We start from the raw sequence: 17,529 nt of genomic DNA, 5'->3' as shown, positions 1-17,529 counted from the left end.
TAGTGGTAGAACTAACTTCCAAATTTATATCATTCACACCGTTACGTGATGCTACAGCCATAACTGTTCCAGCAGCTTTTACAGAGGTTTCTTACCGATTGTTGTTCATTTACGAAAAGTTATTTCTTATAATGTACCGCAATTGAGACCAGCTACCTGTACACGTACTCTGAAAGCTAGGAAGATTACACCTATATACATATCCAGTTACCATGCTTGATAAAACCTATCTGAACGCATTATGAAAGAAACTGGTAAGCTTTGTTGTCTATACTGACATAAGAAACGCACCGATTGGGATGAGTGTATTTATACATTTCAAGAAATTACTGACTTCATTCCAAATGATTCTACATTGTTGTCTCCGTACATGGTATTAAAGAATGTTGAACCACCGAACAAAATAAAGGAATTAGTAGCATTTCCTACTTCATGATGACTATGTCACCATGAAGTCACCAACATTGCATTCAACAATGTTAAGCGTGCATATGAACAAAGAAAGAACACGGCGTGGAAACATTTTACAGCTGTGCACTGAGTAAGCCGGAGATACAACAGTGCATGTATTTTGTCTGTAGGTTGGTTATCAGTTGCTGGCAAGATATGTGGAACCGGCACCAATAAAATTACCAACAAAGGAAATGACAAACGTGCATATTTTCACTGATTATTCTCCACAGGTTTCTGCACGCGCGCTCTAGTGTACGCATTTGTAACAAATTTTCCTCTTAAATACTGGCCCATTCAGAAACACATTATGATCCTACCATTAAATTTATCGACGCAAGTTTGGTGCAACGTGGTCCACACCTGAAATAGATATAATCGTCGTGTCATCTTGAAACACGGTTTCGTGGCCATAATTCTGCTGATAACCTGACACGATTCCGTGTGTGAAATTTTCTGCTTAAGACTCACACGATTTTTCATGTTATAACAGCAGTTGCAAGCAACAAGAAACGTCTTTAAATGAGGATATAAGATAAACATCAACAAAAGGAAAATGAGGGTAACTGAATGTAGTCGAATTAAATCAGGTGTTTTAGGAAGTAAAACAGTAAATGTAGTAGACGACTTTCGCTGCTTGGGCGGTAAAATAGCACATGATGGCCGAAGCAGAGAGAATTTAAGATACGGACTGTAAATAGCAAAATAAGCATTTCAGTTCAAAATGTTCAAATGTGTGTGAAATCTTACGGTACTTAACTGCTAAGGTCATCAGTCCCTAAGCTTACACACTACTTAACCTAAATTATCCTAAGGACAAACACACACACATGCCCGAGGGAGGACTCGAACCTCCGCCGGGACCAGCAGCACAGAAGCATTTCAGTAAAAGAGGAATTCGTTAACATTATATATCAATTTATGTTTTGGAAAGTCTTTCCTGAAGATATCTGAAGTCTTTTCTGGAGCGCAGTGAAAGGGCTTGATAAGCAGTTCAGCCAAGAATGAAAGAAAAGTTTTTGCAATGTGATGCTGTAGAAGAGAGCCGAATATTATAAAACGTTCTTTCCTCTTAACTTGAAAAAGAGACTGGTGTTAACACTTACACTTCCGATTATTGATTACAGTGATGTTATCCAGCAAGCCCTTTCTCAGGAAAACTCACGGCGCCGGGATCTTGTGATAAATGCTTGCGTTCGTTAAATATAGTCATATTTCACCATCATATGCACTGCTATCCTGGCTTCGTGCAGAAAAGTGCCGAGACTTCCACACCATCTTCTCTGCTGTCCCTCATATCTTTCGTCTGAACAACGTGGCGGAAACACCCGTTCCCATCAGAGCAAAATCCTTTATGTCCCACTCCATCGTGCAGTCACTTTCTCGAAGTCCTTCTCACTAGCGGGAACCCGATTCTTGAATAACCTCCGGCTTTATGTAAGAGAACTGAACAACATATCAAGCTCCAGAATACAGCTAATGACACATTTACTAAAGCGACAATAACGGTTACTGTTGTCCCTGTACGGACTCTTTACCTTTGTTCATGCTTCTTCCCAATCAGATATTATTCATTTACCAGTGATCTTAGCTGGTGCAGTCGCCTCAAATTTCCTGTCCTCAGAACTCGCTACATCTGAAAACATCTGTCTTATACATTTATAAATTATTTCTGTGGTCGCCACTATAATTATTGTTTTTACTGTCATTAATATTGTACCTATTATGATTATTAGTGGCAGTGGATGCAGCAGTACAAGTGTTGTCAGTTTTAACTTTATTAGTACAAAATCTGTATTATTTACTCACAATGCCACTTCAAACACTCATATCATGGTAATACTACTGTCATATTAACATGTTTTCTTGCTACCTTACAAGAGTCTTTGTCTATCAGGTGTACAGTTGCACTCGATGGAGCAGCCAAAAGCATGCGATATGAGTTGTACCTATAAATAAAGGACTTACAAAGTGGCTTACCTGTCAAAACCACAGTAAAATTGTTATTTCTTAGAGAACTGTGATGTAAAAAACGTACTTGTGTGTGAAACCATGGTCTGATGTAAGAGAGGACCTGATGGCTCTGATCATAACAGGTTAGATAAATAAGTAAATAAAATAAATAAATAATTGGGCAGATTGGGTAACTAATGAGGAAGTAGTGAATCGAACTGCGGAGAAAGGGAATTTATGGCACACCTCGATTAAAGGAAGAGAACGGATGATATGATATATTCTGAAGCATCAAGGAGTAATCAGTTTGTGATGAAAGCAAGTGTGTTTGTGTGGGGGGAGTGGCAGATGGTGAAACTGTGGAGGAAGACCAAGAGATGAGTACAGTAAATTCGTTGAAAGGTTGCAGCAGTCATTCGGAGATGAAGAGACTTGCACGTGATAGGGTAGAGTTGAGACCTGCATCAAACCATGCTGCACACATAATATCATAACTGCAGCAATATTTAATTGGCTTCCAAACGGCAACGCTATGTTTCAGGACGACGATGTTGTAACAGTTGAACCTGTTCTCTTGGTAAATGTTTCGAAGACCGCAGCGTGGACTTTTACGAGCACGAATTGCTCTCAACCGCACCATTTTTGAATGCTGCTGGTACCATACCATAAAATGACACATACTGTCGTTCTGTATACCTCCCCTAATTCAGTACCCAGGTTTTATGATGAAACACAGTCGCAGAAAGCGAAGGAAAGAACTCCGTAGTAACAGTTAGTTGGCCCTCTTTCAATAGTTACAATGTGCACTACGTTGTCATATCTTTCAGTATATGAGTTTCACAAGTGTCACATTTACTCTGGAAACGACGCATCACACAAGCGACGTTTCCAGTAGAGAACGCGAATAATCGAGAGGGAATGTAAATACTGAATCCAGATGACATACATGTTTATTGGTGAATATGATTTACATAACATTACTGCTGCATCAATTACTCACGTGACACGATTTTCTGTAAGCTTCTATTTTGTCGCTAATATGCAATTTCTCGGTCCGTATTCGCTCTACATTTTCACTAGTTTTTAACGTGGTTTGTAATAATATAGTATTAAATTCTAAAAGCTGATAGAAACATACTCGTTTACTATGGCGAAAGAAATGTAAATCCACAGGATAAAAAAGTTCTCAAGAACAACATAATAATATTGTCACAGTTTGGGCGAGTATTTTCATATTCAGTCGAAGTGAGTGACTAATAAATTGAAAATGAAGTTTCTCAAAAACTAGTCTCTGGCTTGATGTCTGTCAGTAGCAAAAATTTAACAATAAATTTTTAATAAAATACATGGTATTAGAACATGCCAGTATTAACAGCTGAGAAATGACATTTCATGTAGGATACAAGTGGAGTGACTGAAACACACTGCAGTTAGATAATGTTTCTAACAATTAATCACTGTCTGTAACTTCCCTTACTATCCCACATTTTAGTCCTAAGTCCAACGCATGTTTGTCAGTGTCGCCACCTTCAGCATTTCACACTCACAATTCTACAAAGGTATCCTCCATACATTTCTATGCATAAAAGACTTTAATTCATATTGCACTTCTGTGTTTTCCAACGCTGTGTTCGTATCTTTTGACAGGTGCTCGTCTCGGTGATTTTACTTTTTGGCATCCACCAAGGAATCTCCTTGCTCCTTTCACCAACCTTTCGCTTCTCAACCTGTTTCACAACGTCGTCTAGGGGTAGCGGCTCTGGCCACAAAACGTTCCGGGGTCCCTCCAAGACCCAGCACAGTGATCCACAGCTTGAAGATGCAGAAGGAATGGAACACATTTCATTAATGAAAATTACAGTGACCTGTGTCTGAAAAAGTTTATTGACAATTTCCCTAGTCTGTAAGTCGGAATGTTGATTGTCGGAAGTGTGAATGTGGTAGGAAAGATGGAAAATTTAAAAACAGGAATGCAAAACCTCTGCTATAGATATATTCGGGGTCAGAGAAGTAGAGAAGTGAAATAGAAAACAATATTAACGATTTATGGTCCGCTGGATACAGGGTAATACCAACAGAAGCGGAAAATAGTGTGTTACATCACAGATTAGTATCCCTCATAGACACTAAAAATTCGTCCAAGTTGCACGTTGGCAGCTCCTGGAAGCTGAACCACTGTGGTGAAAACTGAAGCAAGAATGAATGATCGAGTGCCCCAGTCTGCAAGCGAATCATAATGACATCATTGAAGCCGAGAGATATCGTCATACTAGTGTAAGAGGATGACCGGAGCGGGTGACGTGGTCGGGGTTGTAGGGCATGGCTGGGTAGAAGAAGGCGGCTGCTTTTAGCAATGTTCCTCATTATTGTTGGTTCTTCCAATACATTTTCCGGTAGCTCATCCCCCCCTCTTGTGACGCGGCAGAGACGTGCCGATGCGCACAGCCTGCCCGTGCTTGGTCAGCAGCTGTGCATGCGGTAGGTAGGAGGTTAGCAGCACGAGGCCCGGCCTAGCTCGCCTCCTGCAGACGCTGCGGCTCGTGACGACGCTGGGAGTCGCCTATGCAGCAGCGGGCAACGCCCTCCGCCGGCCAGACCTCGGGGACAGCGTCACTGACGACGACGACGTAACAGCGACCGAACGCCCAACCGGTCGAATCGATGCCGACGCCCACCTCTGATGCCCTTGAATAGTGCAGACCGCTGCTGAATCCGCCGGTTACGTGACGCCATGTTTATTAGAAGGTTCTCGATGAGTTGGCAAACGCAACCGCGCCACACGCGGCACGCGCCTGCGTAATTCAGCTAATGCTGGTTTCTAGCTGTTGATGGCTGCCGTGCACGTACACACATACCGACGCTCGTTGCAAAACTGTGTCACCTGCATAACGCGCCGGCCACCCTTCGTCCGCCGTCTGCTGTGATGCTGGCGCGTCGCGCACTGAAACACACTAAATCACAATTTCGCACCATATTTCCTAAAAATAACCCCTTGTCTTCTACCCTAGAGACAAAGCAGAGTTTCATAAGGAAGGCTAGGTACAAGGCAACACTATGTATTCAGGTGTCGAGCCAGAGCAAAAGAGCCACTGAAGTGAGAAGATGCGACAGTCTTCAGTCACTAGGATAGCTGACAGCGACGGAAACCGAGGACACTGGATGTCATAGCCATCCTCACGGCCGCAGAGCGCTCTGGATGCGACAACATAGATACCCCATTCTTCATAACAAACCTCTGGTTGCTGAATGTTGGTTGCAGACCGCCGAGTGCGTAGACTCAGCCCTCGTGTTAGCTACAGCTATGCAGTGAGAGGGGAGGCTATGGAGGTCGACCAAGGGCACACCTAACTGTATTCGACCGCCTACGGAACCACAGGTCAGGCTGGAAGCACGCTGCTGCTGCCATCTGCTCTGCCAACTTGTGAGGCAACGCTGAAAGAATGCCGAGGCCGCCGTCACCCTGCAAGCTTGCTGGAGGCGTGACCTACTTCACGTGCTAACTGTCCATCATCCATCTTCAAGAGGTAGAGCACGGCTGCTGCTCATTCGGCTACTGTGGCAGACCCCAATGCTGCCTGCTCCTATCTCCTAAATGGAGACTGGCACCCAAACCTCTACATGTCAGATACTCAGATCATTACCAAACGTTGTGTGTCGATAGGGTATCAACCAGAAAACCCATTTAGTTGGTGCTGTGTGCTGTCGTCCAGTAGAAGATGCGCAAACTGTACTAAATATAACACCAGAACTATGAATTATAGCCAAACCATATATGTGAGTTCCCAATGTGGTGGCGTCTGATAGGTGAGTTAGTAGAGCTTTAGATTGTCGTACTGAAGGTCTCGAGATCCAACCCCACTGATGATGGTTTTTTTAAGTAGATCATGCGGGTAGTGCTTATATGAGAGAACAGTCTCTGGACTGAAGACCACGCACACACATGCGTGTAATTGTTATACGACAGAACGTTTTTGTGCCATATAAAAGGACATTTTGGAGATTGTGGCAATGTTCTTTTGGCAGTCTGCTTTCTCTTCGTTAGTTCAAAGTAGCAAACATATAGCATACATTTGTACAGATAACACCACAACTCTCTGTACAAATGTAGTCTATAGGTTTGCTATTTGCAACCGGCAATTGACCCTACGACTTATCTTAGAAAATAGATTAAGGAAAGGCAAACCTACGTTTCTAGCATTAGTAGACTTAGAGAAAGCTTTTGACAACATTGACTGGAATACTCTCTTTCAAATTCTGAAGGTGGCAGGGCTAAAATACAGGGAGCGAAAGGCTATTTACAATTTGTACCGAAACCAGATGGCAGTTATAAGAATCGAGGGGCATGAAAGGGAAACAGTGGTTGGGAAGGGGGTGAGACAGGGCTGTAGCCTGTCCCCGGTGTTATTCAATCTGTATATTGAGCAAGCAGTAAAGGAAACAAAAGAAAAATTCAGAGTACGAATTAAAATCCATGGAGAAGAAATAAAAACTTTGAGGTTCGCCGATAACATTGTAATTCTGTCAGAGACAGCAAAGGACCTGGAAGAGCAGCTGAACGGAATGGACAGTGTCTTGAAAGGAGGATGTAAGATGAACACCAACAAAAGCAAAACGAGGATAATGGAATGTAGTCGAATCAAATCGGGTGATGCTACGGGAATTAGATTAGGAAATGAGACGCTTAAACTAGTAAATGAGTTTTGCTATTTGGGGAGCAAAATAACTGATGATGGTCGAAGTAGAGAGGATATAAAATGTAGATTAGAATGGCAAGGAAAGCGTTTCTGAAGAAGAGAAATTTGTTAACATCGAGTATAGATTTAAGTGTCAGGAAGTCGTTTCTGAAAGTATGTGTATGGAGTGTAGCCATGTATGGAAGCGAAACGTGTACGATAAATAGTTTGGACAAGAAGAGAATAGAAGCTTTTGAAATGTGGTGCTACAGAAGAATGCTGAAGATTAGATGGGTAGATCACGTAACTAATGAGGAGGTATTGAACAGAATTGGAGTGAAGAGAGATTTGTGGCACAACTTGACTAGAAGAAGTGATTGGTTGGTAGGGCATATTCTGAGGCATCAAGGGATCACCAAATTAGTATTGGAGGGCAGCGTGGAGGGTAAAAATCGTAGAGGGAGACCAAGAGATGAATACACAAAGCAGATTCAGAAGGATGTAGGTTGCAATAGGTACTGGAAGATGAAGAACCTTGCACAGTATAGAGTAGCATGGAGAGCTGCATCAAACCCTTCTCTGGACTGAAGATCACACACACACATGCGTGAAATTGTTGTATGAGAGAACGTTTTTCTGCCATATAAAAGGACGTTTTGCAGATTGTGGCAACGTTCCTTTGGCAGTCTGCCTTCACTTCGTTAGTACAAAGTAGCAAACCTATAGCGTACATTTGTACAGATAACACCACACCTCTCTGTACAAATCTACTCTATATGTTTGCTATTTGCAACCAGCGAAGCGAAAGCAGACTGCCAAAAGAACATTGCTACCAACTCTGAAACGTAGTTTTACATGGCAGAAAAATCTTATTCCATATAACAGTTTCAAGCGTAATCTGTTTAAAAAATCGTCATCAGTGGGTTTCGAAATCGTGACCTTCCATATAACTATATGACGGTCTTTTTTTTTTTCGTTATTGTTCGTTGTATTTGGTCGTAGCGGACGTCACATGACATCCTTTGAAGTTCATTGATGATCTTATCTCTCAGTTTTTTAGTACAGAGTCTCTGACTGAAAACGCTGAGCTACCGTGCAGGTAACTTCAACTCACCTACCGGAGATATTTGCAGTGTGGCCTCGCAGGTACGGTTTGCCTGTACTCCGTAGTTCTGGTGTTACTTTTAATTGCCGTTTACGCATCTTCTACTGGACAGAAGCACACACCACAAACTAAGTCGGTGTTTTGGTTGATACTCGATCGACGCACAACGTTTGGTACCGATCTGAGTGTCTAATATCTGGAGGTTTGGGTGTGAAAGCTGCTTCCTGCGAGCCAGTGAAAACTTTACTTGGACTGGGGACGCAATTCCTGAGTGCAAACCTTTGGAGATCGCGGCCGAGGGTCGATGGCCGCCCCGTGACGTGGCACAGCGCTTTGGAAGGCAACCCTGTATTGCTGCCTAATAAATATGTTATTGTCAATAATGTTTTCTTGGCGATCTCGACAGTAACTAGTGACGCAGTGGTTAGCACGTTGGACTCGCATTCGGGTGGACGACGGTTCAAACCCGCATCCGGCCCTCCAAATCTAGGTTTACTGTGATTTCCCTAAATCCCTCCAGGCAATGCCAGAATGATTCCTTTGAATGGACACTGCCAATTTCCTTTCCCATCCTTGATACAATTCGAACTTGTGGTTGGTTCAAATGGCTCTGAGCACTATGGGACGTAACATCTGAGGTCATCTGTCCCCTTCCTTCCTTCCTTCCTTCCTTCCTAGCTAGGTCCTCACCACCGCATACCGGCCGACTCTTTCCTGACAGCTGTAGAAGTCTGGGACCGGATTATATAGGCTATCTGAAGTAGTGTTCGTCATGAATAGAAAGGTAGTATAGAGAATATGATTCTGGGAACTGTTCACTGACGGAATTATTCTCACCATAAACGATAACATGCCAATACCAGCAACAATTTTTCCTGTATACGTACCGAAATCACTATCAGAATGTCAAGACTTAGAGAGTGTATATGAGGGTACTGAACAGGTAACGTTACATGACATCCTTTGAACTTCGTTGATGATCTTATCTCTCAGTTTTTTACTACAGAGAGTAGGCGGCTCTCTGACCAAATACGCTGAGCTACCGCGCAGGCTAACTTCAACTCACCTACCGATAACGATCTACTAATCATGGGAAACTGGAACACTGCGCCAGATGTAGGAAGGGAGTATATGGACTCGGTAGTAAGTGTAACGGTGGAGCAAGATTAATAGAACTCTGCAGTGAACTTAAACCTGTAATAGTAAATACTCTGGACAGAAATCATAAGAGGAGTAGGTGTACTTGGAAGAGGTCGGGAGACACGGGAAGTTACCAGCTGGGTTACATCACGGTGCGACAAAGCTTCCGAAACCAGACTTCGGATTGTAAGCCATACCCATGAGAATATATAGGCCCAGATCACGATTTAGTGGTGATGGACAGTAAGCTGAATTTTAAGAAAAGAACTGGAATACTGAACTACTGAGGAATGATTACACGCATTTGTGTTTCTCTGGAGCTGTAGATACTACGGTAATGAGTGTCCCAGTAGGCAGTTCAGCTAAAGAGGAATGGATATCCCTAAAAAGGACAGTTACAGAATTTGTACAGACACATAGAGGCACAAGTCAGTTACGAGGCATGTTCCAAAAGTAAGTTACGTTACTTCGTTTTTGAACAAAAGATGGTATGTCAGATAACACAAACAAACGCCATATGAACCCACACCCATTGTTGGTTCAACGAATAAAGCTGCGTAAGGGAAGGCGGAATGATTCTTGCCACGGTGTATTTGTTTTTTGCCATAATCTGTGTGAAAAACGTTGACAACATTTACTTTCGAAACGTCCCTCATAGTAATAAAATAAACTGAAAGAGCAAGGTAGATAAATGTAAAATGGCTACGGGAAAATATGAAGAAACGTAAAAATAAAATGGTCGTTCGAAAGGAAGGAGAATTAACGTTTAACATGTCGTGACATCGCGGTCATTGGAGCTCGGCTTACGAAGTGATGGGGAAAGGAAATGGTCCACACCCCTTTCAAAGGTACCATCCCGGAACTTGCCTTGAGTGGTTTCAATAAATCATGACACACCTAAATCTGGATGGCCTGACGGGGATTTGAACCGATGTACTTCCGAATGTGAGTCCAGAGTGCTAATGTTTGTTGGAAGAACAAATTCAGTACAAATAAAAATCAAAGGAAATTTCTATGAAATTAAGAGGAAAGGTGTCAACATTAAGACCACAGGGAAAATTCCAATCTTAAGCGAAGAGGAGAGAATGGATAGGTAGAAATAATACATTGAAGGCTTCCACAAAGAAGAGGATATAGCTGATGAGGCAGAAGAAGAAATGGAAGTCTTTCTGGAACATATAGGGGATCCTGAGCTACGTCAGAGTCTGACAGACCTTTGGAACTTTGCGATCAAATAAGCCAAAAGGCATACATAACATTTCATCGTAATTTCTAAAATCATTGTGGGAAATGGCAACCAGACAACTATTCAAGTTGGTTTGTTGAATTTATGAGGCTGGAGACATAACATTATTTTGTCAGAAACAAATTATCCACATAATTCCAAGGAGAGCAAGGGCAGATAAGATCGATCCTTATTGCATAATCAGCTTAACGTGTCATACATGCAAGCTACATACAAAAATAGTAAACGAAGGAGTGGAAAAATATCGAGCAGTTTGGCTTCAGAGAAAGTAAAGGCACGCAATGTATGAAGTTGAACATGATAATGGAAGTAAACCTTAAGAAAAGTCAGTACATGTTCACAGGATTTGTCGACCTAGAAAAAGAGTTCTACAATGTAAAATGATGCAAGATATTCCAAGTCTTGGGTAAGTACGTATCAGTCATAGGGGAAAGTCGGGTGATAAACGATATATGTAAGGACCAGGAAGCAAGAGTAAGAACGGAAGGACAAGAACGAAGTATTCGGAATGAAAGTACTGTCAGAAAAGGATACAGTCTTTGTCCCCTTATTGTTCAATCAATAAAAGCAAAGACAAAAATAAAAGCTAGGTTCACGAGTGGGAGTAAAAACCAGGGTGAAAAATATCAACGATAAATTTGCCTGAAAGCGAGGAAAAATTACAGGATATACTGAGCACGTAATATTGACTGAGAATGAACCGAATTCAGACGAAGGTAATCAGGAATAACAGAAATGATATTAGTGGTAAACATAAAATCAGAACTGGGGCCTACGATGTAAGCGAAATGAAGGAACTTTACTAGCCTCGAATACTTTTGGCGGGCGAACCAAGGATATGCTCCTAAAAACCAAGCTACCAGAGGCAAAAAGGGCAATGTAATGTTTATGCAACTAATATTTGTGTAGCTACAACAAATTTGCGTATGTTCGTCTGTGAAAATAGACTCGATAGGCAACCTGAGCTATCAGTGTCAGTTTTACTGTCATTTAAGCCCTCAAGTGATCGTTACATGAAAAACTTAAAACTAACATTTGGGTGAGCTGTCTGACTGCGTATCTGAATATGAAAAGTCACGGAAACAGATGAACTTATAACAATGAATACCTAAGCTATCTGACTGCGTTGTTGAATAAGGATTTAGAAGTGATACAGAACTTGGCTTGCGCAGCGGCATTCACTGGTTTAGAGTAAATGACATGTTGTGGTGTGTCAGTGTCTCTGTTTTAACCCGAAGTTTGGCACTCTCCTCTTCAGAAGACTGCCTTTTTTCCTTGTGGTTTACAGCAATTCGCAGCGGCATTCAGCAGCAATGGCTAAAGCTTATTGTTACTAAGAATGAATTGAATAAAAAGGAGTTTCCTTGGGTCCTGTTAACTACTGAATATTTGTGAGAAGGGATTTCATTAATTAAGTCTATTTAAAACTACAGAAAGCAATAACAGACAATGACAATAATAATGACGTAGGTATCAATAACGGATGAGTGCCAGTTTAACAAATCATTTCAATTTCAAAGTTACATTAACATTTAATAAACGCAGTATACTTATTAATTAGATATTGAGATCAATTATTATTATTTTCAGGATAAGAAGGCTTCTTTAATTGACAAGCAAGACATGGGATTATTACAAAATTCGGACTAACAATCACGGGCCTAAAGCTACAATTGCGATTTACTCTTTGCTTGCCAATGTTACCTTCAGTTCCATCTTGTAGCCTACTTAAGCCATCTAAATCTCTCCTGGTTATATAAACGAAATCAGGCGTTGAGTGCGGTAAGATCTGCCATTACCGACGTGAGGGCAGCGTGACACGTCTTCTGTCTCCGAGCTCTCTACCGACACTATTACTTCCACTCTCGCAGGCAGACCTCGCCTCACAACAATGCTTAGAATCGCGCTCCCATGCTTCACCCTCAGATTGTTACTGTCGATATCTGAGTGCTTACACAATGCAAATAACAGCGTTAAGTTGGCTATATTGTTTTCAATGTAATGGAGAGTTCTGAAACACTCCTTATAGCATTCATGCCCGAAAGAAGTCTAGTAGTAATAAACATTGGGCTTAATGTAAGAAAGGAAGTTCCAAGAACGTACATCTGAAGAATACCGTTGCTTGACAGTGAGTCGTGGTCTGTAGGGGAACCGGAAGAGAAGAATATCAAAGTTTTTGAGATGTGGTGCTGTAGAAAGATGTTGGAAATTAGAGCGAATGATTATAAATGAGGAGGTTCTCACAGGATCGGCGAGGAGAGGAATATGCAGCAAACACTGACATGAAGAAGGGACAGGATGAAAGGTCAAATATCTTGAGACACCAGGAAATATTTCCTTTGATACTAGAGGGGGCTGTAGAGGGTAGCAACCACAAAAGACGACAGAATTGGGATACATCCAACAAATGAAGGAGGACGCTGGGTGCAAATGCTACACTGAGGTAGAAGAAGTTGGAAAAGAATTTGTAGCGGGCAGCCTCTAACTAGTCAGAGGACTGATAACCCAAAAAAGAAAACTACATTGTAACAAAGACGGTAATCTCCCACACAGGTGCGGATAATCAATGAGTGTTGTATCCAAACGGTGCGTCGATGCGAAAGGGAGGGAAGTTTAGCACCTCCCAGATAGGTCAAAGGCCCTCCTTTTAGTAAATAATCTTAATAGACGAAACATGTTTGGTGGACACCAAGAAAAAAGTCAGTTGCAAAAGACGGAACTTTCTCCTAGAATAAACCGTAATTGATTTTGGAACGGAACTGGTTATCCCGTTCCATATTTTTCTAAAAATTCCCGTACAGGAGAACTGAAGGGAGAGTTTTTTACTCTGTGGGTAAAAAGCAGAAGAGAATGGAACAAGCAGATTTTATTTATTTATTCATTGTTTTTTATTTCGTGTGTGCCACGTTTCCCTACGTCATTTCCCTCATGTGACCATGGACAGTATAAATGAGATATTATGTGAAGTGCAGAAAGCTTTAGTCAGAGGTCGTAGCACTGCATTAGTAAAGTGGTTATGTGGTACGATAGTACCAACCCCCTAAACGCGAACAAGTTTGGCAAAGATAGTGTGCAAGTCAGGTCAGAGAGGTCGCGAAGGCACGAGTATTGGCTCTGTCAGGTTGGCGAACCATCCACTCCACCACCTTTTGAACGAACAACCATTAGGCGAGGTGTCCGCAGGTGCTCTTGTTCCTGTGTAGCGGCGCTGGACAGACGTGGAGACGCAGCTCTCGATTTTGGTAATGTTAACAAGGGTATCAGAATGTCTCAAATCTGCTCGTTAATATGGTCCAGATGTTGAAATCAGGTGTGAGATTACCACCAAAGCCCCATAAGGGAGTTTATTTTCATAATTCAGTCCAATTTCAGTGAGAACTTTGCGTTTGTGCCTTGGTCAGGCCACACACCATGGGTCTTAAGCTCACGGTCGCATTATTGCTCTGTCTAACGGAAGTTCACTAGATTAATGTATTTTAATGTCGTCTTTCTTTTACAGTAATATTTTGGGGGATATTTATTTTTCATATGTTTCCTATGTGTACTTTCTTTCCCACCATGTGGTCGGTTGGAGCAACCACTACATTGGCAGACTGCTATTTCGGTCTGAAAATATATAGTAGTTGAGTGAATATCCATACGGTAGTGGGTGAGTATTAAGGTATAGAAGGAATAATCTCGTGTGTCCGTAGTTTCTGCATTTCTGTTGGCTACCGCTACTTGGCCACGTGTGTGGAATAGTACTGATGTGACAGTTAATGTTTCTTGTGCCTCCCATTACTATTTGATTCGCCTACAATGAAGTGCGTTACGTAAAATACGCGGTTTAAGCTCTTGTATCTATGAAAGTTCTGATTTTAATGCCCATTGAAGGAATAAAGACTTGCTAAATTTTCCTGTCGTATGATAGTAAATGTTCTTCCTCCCAGCTCAGTAACGTGGTATTTCTGAAAACAAGATTAAACCAAAATTGGCAGTCACAGTTAAGTGCACCACTTGCTACCCCTTCTTCAGCATGCGTTTTAAGGAAAATTGAAATATTTAGGCATTTATTCTTCCGCCCTGACCGAGTTCGCTTGTAGTGTCTTTGCTGAACTTATTCTGCTTGACCTATAGTAATTTACTGTAATAAGCATGGGTTTAGGTATAACTGTGTGCTTGTATAAAATTACATTGAAGCCAGGTCTGCGCTCCCCTCTACCGTTCCATAATTACGTGTCGAAAGTGAATCATGTTAACTAGAGAGACCAGTTGTGATGATGTATATTCCAACAGACACACGGCTAGTTATTGAAATGCCATCGGTACTGAATAAATATCAATTAACCTATACCCTCGACTGATTATTTCCTCCCGTCATCATAAAGAATATATGAAAGTAAGTACCACAGTTGAAAGCTGGGTCATGGAAGTAAATAATGGCTCTATGCTCCCTATTAAGCCCTGCATAGCTGCCTTCTCTAGTGGTTCCAAAAACAAAGTTGCGGTATCCGTTGCGTTCAAATTTTTTACCCGTTGGTTAAACCCTCCCGTTAGAAATTATTAATACCCGGCAACAACTCGCAGGGGCCTGTAATTTCGTGGACCACACAAATTTGTTAATCCATTACTATACAAGGTAGCTTGCAGGAGCTGTAGGTCATGACAAGCGACGGTAATGCTCCTACCATGTCGACTTATAACATTGACTATAACACCGCCAGTGGGAAGGCTACGTTGCAATTTACTATAGTCACGAAAAAATTACGAACATGAAAGACACGAGCAGAGCACGCAGATATCGTATCACGGCTACCTGAGACTAAGACACCCAAATCAATGTCGCCGCAGTCCGTGCGAGTCTTATGTGTATGGCGGACAATTGCGATTTGAATAGCTGGCAGCTGGAGTCAGGAGAGGGAGAAAGAGAGAGAAAGGAAAGAGAGAGAGAGAGAGAGAGAGAGAGATGGCAGGTCAGATTGACGCCTGGAACACATAGCGTCGAGGCTTTATAAACGCATGCAACTGTCGCGATAGATTTCTGGCAGCTTAGAACCAGGACTACACGAGCAGGGACGGGTAGCTATCCGAATGTTGTTCACACATTGTAGCAACAATCTGCCACCATAGATTCAGTAATCAGAGCGTAAGAGATAGCTAAGATTACCTGCTCGCTTTTCGTCGTCTTTGTTAACTAAATTATCAGTTCAAATGGTTCAAATGGCTCTGAACACTATGGGACTTAACATCTGTCATCAATCCCCTAGAACTTAGAACTACTTAAACCTAACTAACTTAAGGACATCACACACATCCATGCCCGAGGCAGGATTCGAACCTGCGACCGTAGCGGTCGCGCTGTTCCAGACTGAAGCGCCTTGAACCGCTCGGCCACAAGGCCAGGCAAATCATCAGTACAGAGGCATTATCGTCATCACAATTACGTAATGAACCATTAGGGCAATTAAATGAATGCATAATATGGAATGATAAAGTCTGTTTACCATTAGGATTGATAGCGTTCAGAAGCATTAGGACCCATAGGTTAGGAAAGGATGGAAACGATTCTCTGAGTGACAGATACATTACATAAAGGAGATTTATTTTTAAAAAATTCACAACCTAACACATTACAGTTGTGTGTTCTATAGAAAAATTTCCCTTCATCCTCAAACATCTCATACGAACAAATTATTATCCTGAAAGATGATAATTACTCAAACTAGAATAGCTTAAGATTATTAAACTACTCTTAAAACACTTCTTGATCCAATAGCAAAGAAGCTGACCGAATTAAAAATTAATTGAACGCAGTAAATAGTTATTCACAAGCGCATCAAGTAAGTTGTCTGAATTGAAGCTACACTACAAACACAAGAATATTCACAAGTCCCAAACTCTGGGTACCGAAATCGCACAGCTGGTGACTCTGCGTAGGTTGTAGTTTTATAAGAAGGAAGGAAGAAAGATTGGGTTTAACGTACCGTAGACATCGAGTTCTTTAGAGACGGAGCACAAGCTCGGACTGTGTCAAGGATGGGGAAGGAAATCTGTCGTGCACTTTCAAGGGAACATTCCCGGCACTTCACTGGAGCGATTTAGGAAAATCACGGAAAACCTAAATCTGGATAGCCGGGCTCTAGTATTTTGAAAGAAAACTCCACCAAAAAAGTTAGTAACAGTATCATGAACTAAATTTTAACGCATCAGTATGTTACATGGGTCGTACTCAGAACACCAACTACTAACGAACATAACCATACACTGAGCAAATTCCGCCTAATCCATCTGGCACCCAGGTCAACTGTGAAATTCATTATTATCAACCAAAATAATTAGAAACAATTCCTCCCCTTTTGCAACGCTCATTCTGTTTCCAGGAGCCTTTCCTTGCGTGCAGATACTCGTCTGATAGGTTTGCAAGATCTTCATACAGCGTAGAATATATCTCATAGTACATTTAAAACAACGCAGAATTAAAAAAGGCACTACAATATTTCACTAATGTATGTGCCCAGTGCAAGATTATCACAAATTAGTAGAATCAAGCAACTACAGCACGTACATTGTACATGTTCTTAATGCAATACCGCCGGCCGCGGTGGCCGAGCCGTTCTAGGCGCTTCAGTCGGGAAGCGCGCGACTGCTACGGTCGCAGGTTCGAATCCTGCCACGGTCATGGATGTGTGTGATGTCCTTAGGTTAGTTAGGTTTAAGTAGTTCTAAGTTCTAGGGGACTGATGACCTCAGATGTTAAGTCCTATAGTGCTCAGAGCCATTTTAACCATTTAATGCAATACCGGCATTGGCTACCACTGAACACAAAGGAAAACAAAATGTATATTACGTAGTGAATGTGAGCCTAATAGCACATGCACAAGTAGTTAATGCAGCACACATCAACTTTACTCAGATTAGTAATACATGGCGAAGGCGGGTATGAATAGAGCATGGCAACTGAAAGAATGCGTACACAATCCGAG

The sequence above is a fragment of the Schistocerca serialis genome, chromosome 7, assembly GCF_023864345.2.
Source record: "Schistocerca serialis cubense isolate TAMUIC-IGC-003099 chromosome 7, iqSchSeri2.2, whole genome shotgun sequence".
In the NCBI taxonomy this organism is placed as follows: Eukaryota; Metazoa; Arthropoda; class Insecta; order Orthoptera; family Acrididae; genus Schistocerca; species Schistocerca serialis.
This window is presented reverse-complemented; position numbering follows the sequence as displayed.